A 13,214-nucleotide genomic window follows, 5' to 3' on the forward strand; every position below is an offset into this window, starting at 1 on the left:
TTTCCCCTTCAACTAATTCATGGTCACTACTATACTACAGGTGAAGGAAATGAACAAACTGAGTCAAGGTTACAACCAGGGGCGGCGCTATAGCTTATTCAGGGGGTTCAAATGAATTTAAACACCCTGACTTCAAAAAAAAATTTTATATATGTAAAATATTTTTTTGTTAGTTTAATACTTTAATTTATTCTTAAAAATATTTTTTTGCACATCCTGACTTAAATCTTGCACACCTTTATTACAAGTATTTTCGACTCTAAGAGTAAAGAGTACGTGTTTATGAATTGTAAGTGTAATTCTTTTTTATAAATTTATATTATATGTGTGTGGGTATGTCTAATATTAATTGTGTACATTACTTTTTATTATAATGTTATTTGTGTAAATTATGATGTGTGTGGATGTTTGTGTGTACAATATAAATATAATATAACTTTATAATAAAGAGGGTTTTTTTACATGTGTGTGTATTGTTATCGTATTATAATAACTTTTTGTTATAAAGTTAGTAAAATTCAAGAAAAAAATTGTAAAGTTAGTGATTGTTCAAGCATTTGATTGGTTAAGTAGACATATAGCGTATAACTTTATGTATGAATGAGTGATTGTTTGCGTTAATAATTAATATGAAGCCAATGAGTTAAGATTAGTCACTTAGTCTAAAATATTTTTATAAAACAAAGTCAAATAGATATAATAACAATTGTATAAAGATAAAAATGTTAAACAAACTTAACAAAATAAAATGGTCATAGGCTCATAGCTATCCACGTTGGCAATAGATACTCGAAATGAACTATCATGTAACATTTAAAATTTGAAAATTTTTAGAATAAAATTGTAAAACTTCACGTATTATTATTATTATTATTATTATTATTATTATTATTATTATTATTATTTGTCGATAACTCAATATATTTAAGATCTCTTTTAATTAAAAAAATTTAATGAACCCCCTCAACAAAATTCTTGAAGCCGCCACTAGTTACAACATCGTTGGTGTCTTCCAGGTGATTTGAGAATCAGGTTTTTCCTGTTTTAAATGTATTTGTAATGTAGCATGACATACACAATGATCATTTGATTACTCATTAACAGTGTCTTCATTGTTTCTTATGACATAGTAACAGACTCTTAAAAGTCATCCAATTTTAACATGATATGTTACAATCTAAGGGTCCCACATGGCTTAAATGCAAAGTTAATCATGTGAATATAACTTCTTTGTCACATTTCCCTTATAAGCCGGTTTTCAAAGGTGATTTTTACCCATAAGTTTGTATGTAAGAAATGAGTTGTGTGTGTATGTAGGTTCTTTGAATGCTTTCAAAGTCCTCTCGGGGATCCTTTCTTGCAGCTTCTCACATCTCTCAAAGAATGCGGAATCAGCTTCTCGATTTCCTTCTTTTACCACCTTGTTCCACAAAAACATACCCCTCCAGTAAATAATATATCATCTTGCCTTTTTTTCACCGCCTCTAGCACCTCATTTTAGCTTCCTCTTGAACTTCTGGTGGTTCCAATCTCAATTGTAGCACCCGCAAATAATATATCATCTTGCCTCTTTTTCACCGCCTCTAGCACATTTCATTTTAGCTTCCTCTTGAACTTCTGGTGATTCCAACCTTAATTATATCACTAGGGTGCGTTCAATATTCTTCCTTGATCTGCTTGATCTACGTAACTACGCTTATTGTTTAGTTTGTCTTATTGTGCTAGGTAATCTGTCTTAACTTCAATTTTATTCCTTTATTGAAATTACAGAACAACTTATGTTCAAGCTTTAGGGGATGATATTTTGAATTTGCTGTTGGTCAAGGATGATTGATGCAATGAAGCTCTCCTTGTCATTTTATGTCTAGGTGGTCCTAATACATGATAAATAAATGAAAAGGTTAAATACATGTTAGTTTGCATTTTGTGGTTTTAGGTAGGACGCTCTCTAATCATGCTTGGTATACTCAGAAACAGGTTTACTGTTTCTCTGATCTCATCAGAGGAAAATTATGTTAGTATAGACTGTGCTATTCTACTTCTCAAGCTGCATTAAATTTTCATTTCATTGCTGTCTATTAGTAAATTAATGGTTAAAATCATTGTTGCCCTTGTAATTTGGTCCAAGTTCAATTTTCTTACCTCAAATTTAGAGGGTTGAGATTTACTTAGTCCCTGAAAATTGTAAAAGATATTAATTTCGGAGTACTGTTTATTTCACACACAATTTCGGAGCACTGTTGACTTCAAGTCATGTTTTCTATTGTATTTTGTGAATATGTGTGATAGTGTGTGTGATAGTATTTTCCTTTAGGGTGTGTTTGTTTGGAGGTGTAATAAGGTGGATAGAAACTTTAGAAAAAAAAATAGGAAGGAAAACTTTTTTAGAGTGTGTTTGGTTGTGTAAGAAGGAAGGAAAATAAATGATGAGGCCTAGGTGTTTTCTCTCCAGACTCACCAAGTTGAATTTTTTATTGATTGACAAAAATACCCATGTGCACATTCACATAGATTGCCTTTATTTATTTATTTTTCTTCTCCCCGGACATTGCCTTGTTGCCTTTTTCTTTTCTTCTTCTTCTTCTTTTTTTGTATTTTTTTCTTTGGGCAACGTTGCCTCTTTTTTTTCATTTTTCTTTTTTGATTTTCTAGGCCTGCCACCTTTCTTTTTTCCCCTCTTCTGGATAGTAAGGGTCCGTCCGTTTGGGTGGAAAATAGGAAGGATGGAAAATAGAGGATGGAAAATAGGATGGAAAATACCGTTTTTCACTGTTTGTTTGAGGAAGGAAAATAGGAAAAAGAGAAAATCGGGGAGAAAGTTTTCTCTCCAGGCCCACATTTTTTTTCCTTCCAAATCGGAAGGATAATCTGGAGAGAAAAATGTTATGGTAACATTTTTACAAAAATACCTCTCTTCCCACCTATCCTGAAAGGTTTTTTTTTTTTTTTTCCAACGTTACCTGAAGGTCCTGAACGTTCTCTCTTTTTTCTTTTCTGTTTTTTCAACGTTACTTGAAAGTTCTCTTTTTTTTTTTTCTTTTTTTTTCAATGTTACCTGAAGGTCTTGAACGTTCTTTTTTTTTTTTTCATCGTGACCTAATCTAATTTTTACATTATAATAATATAAATTTATATATATGATGTGATAAATTTTATATTATGTAATGAGTACAAATAATCTATTTCTTACATATTATGTAACAAGGGTATAATAGTCAATTTATATAAATTACATTTTTCATCCTTCCATTTTTCTCTCCAACCAAACAAAAGAGTTTTCCACTCTCCCACTTTTCCACCACTCCAACCGAACACACAAGAGGGAAAACTAAATATTTTCCATCCTCTCACTTTTCCATCCTCCCACAATTTTCCATCCTCCCACTTGCTCTTCCCTTTTTTTTCTATTCTTTTTTTTTTTTTCATTTGATTTTCTAGGGTCTAGGCGTGATACTTTTTTTTTTTTTTAACTAGACATGATTTTTTTTTATATGATTTTTATTTTTTTTTAATAAATTTAGGTGATTGCTCTTTTTTTGTGGATATTTGTCACTTTTTTTTTTTAATTGGACATTATTCTTTAAGAATAGTATATGAGTAAATTTATTCAAACTTGTTTTTTCCATCCTCCACTTTTCTACCTTCAACCAAACAAAAATGAGAGAAAATAAAATCTTTTTTATCCTCCTACTTTTTCATCTTCCCACCATTTTTTATCCTCTCACTTTTCAACTCCTCTAACCAAACGGGTCGTTAATTTCAACAAACAGTCTGCTTGAAATTAAATAAATTGCATATGTAGCAAATAGAGTGTTGACATGGCACATTGAAAAGCTAATATGGCCTGGAATAAATTTAATTGAACAAAGACGGAAAAGTCATAATTGTTAATTGATACCCTTAAAAATTTCATAGAAATTGCAACTAATTTTGGCTTTTGATCCACAGCAGGCAGCCTCTATTTACTGGTTCCCATTCTCAACTTTCATTTGATTTAACAGGGTTGTTTAATAGGCCGAGGTGTTTTGGAAACCTCCTGTAAGAACCAGTCTTTTTGATAAACTTTGCTAGTTTAGTGTTATTAATTCATTGTTCAACCCATTGCATGAACTTTGTTATCATGAAATGTTAGTTTTTTTTTTTTTTTTGAACATTCATTTATATGCCTAAATTGTGTGAAATCAGCATAATGAATGGTGTTCTTAAGTTAACTTAAGAACACCATTCATTATGCTTTAGCTGAATAACTTTTTTTAGATATCAATCTGTTAGATTTATGTATATATTTTTTGAAAGCATTTTGACTTGATAAACTGTACTGCTTTTCTTTGTATTCCTTCACTTGGGTTCTTTTCCTATTCCCTGTTTGGTAGTGGGGGATGGAAATGTGAGGTTATAAGTTATAACCATTGATTCTGCCTGAAATATAACAGACAATTCAAGCTTAGAGTAACAACTGTGTAATTTGAAATGATGATAAAATAAATTTGTGATAGATGAATCAAATTATCTCTCTGAGTCCATGTGCAAGATTTTTTTTTTCTTCAAACTATTAAATACTCTAAATAACTATGGTATCATCTATATTCCACTGTTAATGTCATCCCACGTTCTAGTCAACCATACTTGAGTAATTCACCTGTAGGTTTTTTTTTTTTTTTTTCCATTTTCAGCTATGGAATTACATTATTTTGTTCTCTCATTAAGCTGTGTATATAGGAAATTGGAATTCCTTAGCTAATGTAAATTAGTGCTGTCTCATCCCTTCATACTCTGACTGTATGTTGCATAGGTTCATAAATCTATCTACAGAACATTGATTTTTAAAAAAAAAATTAGTGTATATCCTCTATATAATGTTGTTCTTAGTCTTCTTTGAGAACTTGTTTCCTCTTACATGTTTGGATCTAAAGTAACAAAATTATCTCTATTAATTTTGAAAACAGGTTAAAAACTTTATATCTCTAGAAGGACCTCATGCTGGTATTGCCACAGTTCCTCAATGTGGTGTAAGCATTACTGATTTTAGAGTTGTATAAAATATACTGCAAAATAATTCTATTTAGAGATTATTGTTATTGTTCTTTGTATGCACTTCTAATTGTCCAATTGGATTAGCAGTGTCCCTGTGCTTATCATGAATATCTAGGTCTCACCAGATTCTCTACATCAATTCACTCAATCACATTGTTAATAATTCAAAAACATAATTTTAAGATTCATTGTTGTCATTGTCTACCACCTTTCTGCATATTGTCAATGAAGCCTATTCTGGAGACTTCAAATTTTCTTTTTCTTTTTTTGGGTTAATGGCTAGTTCTGCGTATTATATATTGTTAAATTTTGAGAACCATTAATATAAATCTTAATGCTTGTTTTTGATAATGATCACCTAGGACTAATGGCAAAAGTAAGGAATAGATGTATTCTTATATAAAATTTAATATTTTTTGTTTAATCCTATCTTGAGCTCTGTGTAATATTCTTATTTGGCTTTTTGCTTCTACAGTCTGGTTTTAAATGCATTCTTGTGGACAAACTAGTCAAGTCATTGCTCTACACTGACCTTTTCCAAGTATAAATCTCTCTCTCTCTCTCTCTCTCTCTCTCTCTCTCTCTCTCTCGTATAACATTTTAACTCCTTTATTGAAGTTGGATAATTTCATCTTGTTACTCTTTTTCTGTCAAATTATGTTATATCTTAGATGTTTCTAATAAGCATGACCTTTGATTTCTGGAATGGCAGGATCACTTTGCTCCCAGCAATTATTTCAAATTACCAAATGTGAGTAGAATAACCTGATGAACACTTACAGATATTGCAGTGATCTTCTTTTCAATAGCTTTTGGCTGACTGTCCTTTTTGAAATTACTCTGTAGTCACAAAGGGTGAAACTGATTTTTTGGCCTTTGTCATATAGTCATCCATCTACATGCATTGATAATTTAACAAGCTTATCATGAACTCCCTGACGAGAGAAACTCCACTTATAAGGAACGATTCAGTAGCTTACAGAGCTTGGTGCTTATCATGGTCAAGTCTCTTTTTTTTTTTTTTTAATAACAGACTTATCATTGCAAATTGCTGAGGAATATATAACGTTCTTGGTCCTCTCAGATTGCTTAAATTTTCTCAGAATAAGAAATTTTAAAGTTATGAAGCATCTCTCAACCTTCTCTGTCCTTCTTTTAGTTTTTGTATGCCTAACAGTTTGAGAATGATACTCTTTTGATACCTAAGGAAACCTCCTGGTTTGGATATTACCCAGATGGGGCCTTCAAGCCAATTTTACCTCCACAACAGGTATTGTTTTTAGCTTGAAACATAGTTTACTTTCCAAATTTGAATGATTCGCTGACATGGAATCCCATTGCCAAAATGGGTTTTAATTAAGGAGTTACATAAGTGAAATTACCAACCTGAGCAGTGCCCAGATACACATAGCAAAACAGTCGTCATTTTAGCTGAAATGCTAAGACATTTAAATTACCAATACGAGCACTTTCATTTACAGTAAATGAAGGCTACAACTTTTATATCATGAAAAAAGCATGACTGGAGACACATTGGTTATTATTAATGTTGAAGAAACAATACAATGCTAATGGGGTGGCAAATGGGCGGGTTGGGTCATAAATGAGTAGAGTGTGTAATTACGCATTTATTCATTTATGACCCAATTATATATAAATTAATTATTCAGTACCAACTTAACCTATTTAATTATTAACCCACTCATTTAACTCAATATGACCTAAATACATTTAAAACTACTTGAATACCCTCTTGACCTTCAAAATTACCAAAATACTCTTAAATACCTAAAATGATGCAAATACTCCTACACTTCCAAAACTACCACTATACCCTTGGACATCCAAAATCATCCCTAAAATTTCTAAAATGAGCAAATTACTCATGAAACCTCTAAAATGACCAAAATACCCCCGATGTCTCTAAAATCACCAAATATGCTTAAAAACCACTAAAATGACCAAAATACCTCAAAAATCTCTAAAATGACCAAAATACCCCCTAAAACCCAAAAAATGACCAAAATACTCCAAAAATCCAAAAATGACCAAAATAACCCCAAAACCTAAAAATTACTAAAATACCCCCAAAACCCAAAAATGACCAAAATACCCCCCAAACCCAAAAAAATGACTAAAATACCCTCGAAACCTAAAAATGACCAAAATACCCTAGAAACCTAAAAATAACCAAAATACTTCCAAAACCCAAAAAATGACCAAAGTACCCCCAAAAAATGACCAAAATACCCCCGAACCCCAAAAAATAACCAAAATACCCACAAAACCTAAAAATGACCAAAATACCCCAAAAACCCAAAAAATGACCAAAATACTATCGAAACCTAAAAATGACCAAAATACCCCTGAAACCTAAAAAATTATCGAAATACCCCAAAACCTAAAAATTACCAAAATAATACTGGACCCTAGAAATTTACCGAAATAACCATAAAATCTAAAAATTATTGAAATAACCCTAAAACTAAAAGATGACAAAAATGCCCTCATAACATAAAAAATTACTAAAATACCCTTAGAATCTAAAAGATGATCAAAATAACCCCGAAACCTAAAAAATTACCGAAATTCGCTCGAAACCTATAAAATGACTAAAAGACTCTTAGAACCTCTAATTTGTCAAAAATATCCTCAAAACATCCAAAATACCCTAAACCTCTATTTTGGTAATTTTCGATGTTTCAGGTATATTTTGGTCATCTTACATTTTTAGGGGTATTTTGGTCATAATTTGGGTTTCAAGGGGTTTTATCGACCATCTTTTTAGGTTTTGGGGTTATTTTGGTTATTTTGGTCATTTTTTAGGTTTTGAGGGTATTTGATCATTTTTTAGGTTTTAGGGTATTTTAGTAATTTTTTTAGGTTTCGGGGGTATTTTAATTATTTTTTAGGTTTTGGAGGTATTTCGGTCATTTTTTTAGGTTTAGGGAGTATTTTGGTAATTTTTTAGATTTAGGGTGTATTTTGGTAATTGTTAGGCTTTGGCGGTATTCAATCATTTTTTTAGGTTTTTGGGGTATTTTGGTTATTGTTTTAGGTTTTAGGGTTATTTTAGTCATTTTTTAGGTCTTGGGGTATTTCGATCATTTTTTAGGTTGGGTATTTCAGTCATTTTTTAGGTTTAAGGAGTATTTTGGTAATTTTTAGGTTTAGGGTATATTTTGGTAATTCTTAGGTTTTGAGGGTATTTCGGTCATTTTCTTAGGTTTTGGAGGTATTTTGGTCATTTTTTTTAAGTTTATGGGGTATTTTGGTCATTTTATGGATTTCAAACGTATTTCAGTCATTTTTTAGGTTACAGGGTAATTTGGTAATTTTTTCAAGTTTTTGGGGGGTATTTTAGTCATTTTATAGGTTTCGGAGGTATTTTGGTCATTTTTAAGGTTTAGGGGTATTTTGGTCATCTTTTGGGTTTAGGGGGGTATTTTGGTCATTTTATGGATTTTGGGGGTATTTTGGTCATTTTTTGGGTTTTTTGGGTATTTTGGTCATTTTAAGGTTTTGGGGGTATTTCGATCATTTTTTGGGTTTCGGGGGTATGTTGGTCATTTTTAGTTTTTGGAAGTATTTTGATCATTTTTTGGGTTTCGTATGTATTTTAGTCATTTTTTTGGGTTTTGGGGGTATTTTATTAATTTTTAGGTTTTGGTGGTATTTTGGTCATTTGTTGGGTTTTGGGGTATTTTGGTCATTTTTTGGGTTTTAGGGGTATTTTGGTCATTTTATTTGTTTTCCGGGGTATTTTGGTCATTTTTTGGGTTTTGGGGGGTATTTTGGTCATTTTTTAGGTTTTAGGGATAATTTGGTCATTTTCTATCAATTTAGATTTTATGTTGTTTATTTAAATTTTAGATGGGTTTAGTGGGTATTAATGGATTTATCCATTTAGACCTATCTAAATAAATGACCAAAAGGGTCTTTACCCATTTAACCCAAATATTCAAATGGGTTAGGTTAAGACTTATCCAAATAAGGTGGGTAATGGGTGGGTTCTTGGATATGGATAAAAATTGTCTTCTCTAAATACAAATAGTTCATTTCCATGAAGCAAGAGAAGATTTTGTTTTGACCATTTCTTGGGTGAATTTAAGAATGTGAAGGAAACAATCAGATTATTTGTAACAATAAATTGATGATCCATTTCATTGAATCTCAAGCTGGAAAATTAATTAAGGCTTGTCAAAATATTTAGAAGAAATTTGTAGCAGACAATGCAAGCCATTGGCTATGAGAGTTATGTCGCATGATAAAGGGCCAGGGCATAGTTTTGCAGTGTATAACACGAGTTAGCATGATAAAAACATCATTTGTTTTTTCCTTAGAACAAAAGGAAGTTTATGTCACCTTAATTTAGCACTATAATCTAAAACTTCATATGTACTACAACATAGTTTTTTGTGTTTTGAGCCTAAGAGGTATCTTAGTCTTCATCACCACTGTTTTTAGAACCAAACTGGATCGGGAGGTTGGACTGTGAAAACCGAAAACCAGGATGAAAACCAGTTTTTTAAGTATAAATAACCATATTTTTAGTCAATTCCGTAAACCCCTAAAACCGGGGTTGGACCGCACAAACTGGTGTCAAGAACCGTGCGGTCCAACCCCTTAGCAATTTTTTTTTTTATAAAAACAACTTAACACAATATTATTCTACTTAATTAAATTATCCATCTTTTACAAGGAATAAAAAAAATTATAATTAAAATCCTCCAAAAATATTCAACTTTATTTCAAAAATTAATCATAAATTTTACTGTTTTCATGGTTATTATTTTATTTTATTAACTTTCTTATTTAATTACTAAATATATGCTTGAAAATCATTAAATTTCCCTCACATATATAGATATATTAGTCAATTTTGCTAGTTTTATAAATTTAATATCTATATTTTGACTTTAATTAATTATTAAATTAATTATGACATCATCACGGTTCGACCCCGGTTCAACCTCGGTTCGACCTCAAAAACCTTGAACCTCTCCCTTTTATGATTCAATGAACGGTCTAAGTTTCAAAACCTTGTTTGTCACTCGTTGTGCAGACACAACTTTACATTGAGGATTGGATTGGTTTGAAAACCTTAGATGAAGCAGGAAGGGTCAAGTACATAAGTGTTCCTAGATGACATCTCCCAAAGTGATATTGAAGAGTATATTCTACCTTATTTGAAGGGTAAGAACACTTGTATCAATGCTTGTATAATATAACAAGGACCACATTTTAGCCAACCAAACACAAAATTCACCCGCATGATCAAACCATACAAAATTATGTAAAAATACATAGTTACTATAGTAACCATGGATATATACATGAGTATTGTTCACATTGTATTTCAATATTTTATTTTATTCTCTCTCTTCTTGCTCTCATGTCTCATTAGATTCTCTCGCTATTTATGGAGATAATAATAAAATTTAAAAAAAAAAAAGATGATTATTTAAATAAAATATAATGTAGAATAAATAATCTAATGTTGGTACTTTGAAAAGTGATTGCGTAAAAAAAAATAAATAAATAAACCCAAGTTTTTGCAAGAGTTGTTGCTAAGGCATCAAGAGTCAAGACATAACAGCATTGAAAGGGATAGTGACATTAGGGTGCACAGAGTACACGGCGTAGTTGCACAAAGCAACAAAAGAGAGCAAACTGTGCCTCAATTTGAGGAGAGCGCATCATATAAACTGATCCTCAAAGAATCATCAACTTATAGGTGGCCCTCATCAATGAAGAGTTTAGTCAAAGGATTATCTTCATTTACAGTTTTATTTCCTTTTTTTTCTTTTTTCTTTTTTCGGCCTCACCATCCTTGCTATTTGGCTGAAAAAAGAGAGTAAATAACCCTTTCCCACTTTTGACCTGCCTATTTGCCATTGGGCCGAGTTTACTCATAATTCAATATTCACTTTTATTTTATAGCAATTCAATTTTCTTTTCTTTTTTTTTAATAAAAATTTCGATATTCTTATTTAAAACTAGTTAAATTGTCAATTTAGTCCACTAACTATTAGTTACGGCTAAGTTTGATCTTTCAATTATTAAGAGTAAGGTCTTTACAATTTGGGTTCAAAGTGGTTCTCAATCCATTTAAAACCAAGCAGTGATCCCTACTCTCCACTATGACCCATGATCTAGGCATGTGGCTTACTCTTCAGACCATGTATAGGCAGGGCAAACATTGGGCAACCTAGTCCGTTTTATCACGATCCATCAGTGGAGACCCTTATTGAATTTAATGGAACCTGAACCAAGGGGCTTACATCATCAAGAATGGTTGTCCTTATCTTTAAGCAAATTTCCACATTTTGAATCCTGACTCTCGTATCATTTATCCATCTTAACATTCTCTTTTAGTTACACTCATTTTATAAATAATTTTTTTTTTTTACTTTTTTTTTACAACATTCAATACCATAGAAGTTTTTTTTTTTTTCCCCAAACTCAACTTCACTCGCCTTACTCTCCAATTGCAAAGATAAAATAAATGCTAAGTAGTTGACTTTGGGGGGGGGGGGGGGGTTAAGCAGTTGGAGCCGAGAAAACCATGCATCCAAAGGTGTGAAACACAAAGAAGGGGGGCCATTAATCATCAATGTGACGTCTCATAAGGGCCTTCACGAGGCTTCTTCACAACAAGAGCATGATGAGGTCAAGTATGAGTAGCTGACGTCTCTTACTTCATTTTGTTGTATGAGACATTCCAACTCAATCTGACTTTTCAAAAGTTGTTTAACAAATGAAAGGACTCCAAGAAGTCTGAAGAGATCAAGTTTAGTGATAGATGCGGTGGTTGCGCCAAATGATTACTATTTAATAAAGAAATTAGTAAATTACATATTTCTTATATAATTTGAGACAGTTTCGAATTAAACCCTAAATTTAAATACGTATCATATAATAAACTTTTCATCCTTGTATTTAGGGGGTGTGTTCATTTTAATGCTTGTGTTTATATATATATATATATATATATATATATATATATATATATATATATATATATATATCATTTTTGTCCTTGAATTTTTTTTTAATCATATTTCATTTTGGTCATTGTCATAATCTCACGTATCTCACCTACAAAATTCGATGACTTAGCTAAGGACTAAGGGACTGTTAACATGGCACACCTAATAATAACATGGTTAAAAGAATAATATGAAAACAAATATTTAATTAACATAAAAAATCCCACATTAGTATTGATGATGCAAGGAAAATCAGTAGGCTGGATGCTCCGGATTTGAAAGGACCACTCACTCTCTAATGGCCTGAAAAACAAAGGAAAACGATCAAAAGTGACTGGGATCGCCGGCCAAGAACCCCCCGATGGTAAAGTCAGTTTTTTCTCTATATTTTTGGAGTTCCAATTTCTTGGGAAAATGTTCAACGTACCTTTCATTGGTCTGAACAGGTGTTTATATAGTGTCCTAGAAGCAGTTATTGGGATTATAACCACTCCTAGATTTGAGGAAGCCGGGGGCTCGTGGATAACTCCTACAACCGTTTAGGAGTTATATTCTCTCATAAAACGTCGCCTAAAGTTAGGCGTGAATTATGGAGTGGTAAAATGTACTTAATAATTATGAAGTGTAAAAGCCTCGTCCATGAGTCTTTACATGGACGAGTCCTCTCGGGACGGGCTGTGCGCATCCTTTGGACGAGGGATGTAGCTTCCTATAACCCAAGGACGGACTTACGAGTTAGCCTCGTCTTGATGCTAACCCCTAGACGGCTGCCGAGGTGATGACCGTCCAAGGACGGTCTGAGTGTCTTCATCCCTTATCAGTTGCCCCCTCGTTCAGGGGTTATGCAGCGTATCAACATACTTTATGACGAGTCTCTTTTTTTTTTTTTTTTTCTTTCAGAAGCGTTCAACGTGTCACACATTCATAAGGCGTTGGTCATGTAGGTTTACTCCTTCGAGGCATATGCCACGTGTCGCTTTCTCATCGGTTCCATCATTGTGATTACCGAGACTTTTCTACCTATAAATAGTGGTTTCCCTCTCACGCCCCTTTCACTTTTTCCAATTTTCTGCTTTGACACTCTCGTCCGTCGCTTCGTCTAAGAGTATCCTCAGCGTCTTTAGTATCCTTCGTCTAGAGCCAGGTACTCTCTTTACTCTAACTCAAACTTTCCTTTTTAAGTGATAG

The 13,214-nt window shown here is 32.3% G+C and overlaps 1 pseudogene; it reads left to right on the forward strand.

Moving 5' to 3' along the window:
- The first annotated feature begins 953 nt into the window (after positions 1 to 953).
- LOC142612011 (uncharacterized) lies at positions 954 to 12,569 on the forward strand (annotated as a pseudogene).
- The last annotated feature ends 645 nt before the right edge of the window (positions 12,570 to 13,214 follow it).

This window comes from Castanea sativa, chromosome 10 (genome assembly GCF_040712315.1).
Source record: "Castanea sativa cultivar Marrone di Chiusa Pesio chromosome 10, ASM4071231v1".
Taxonomy (NCBI): domain Eukaryota; kingdom Viridiplantae; phylum Streptophyta; class Magnoliopsida; order Fagales; family Fagaceae; genus Castanea; species Castanea sativa.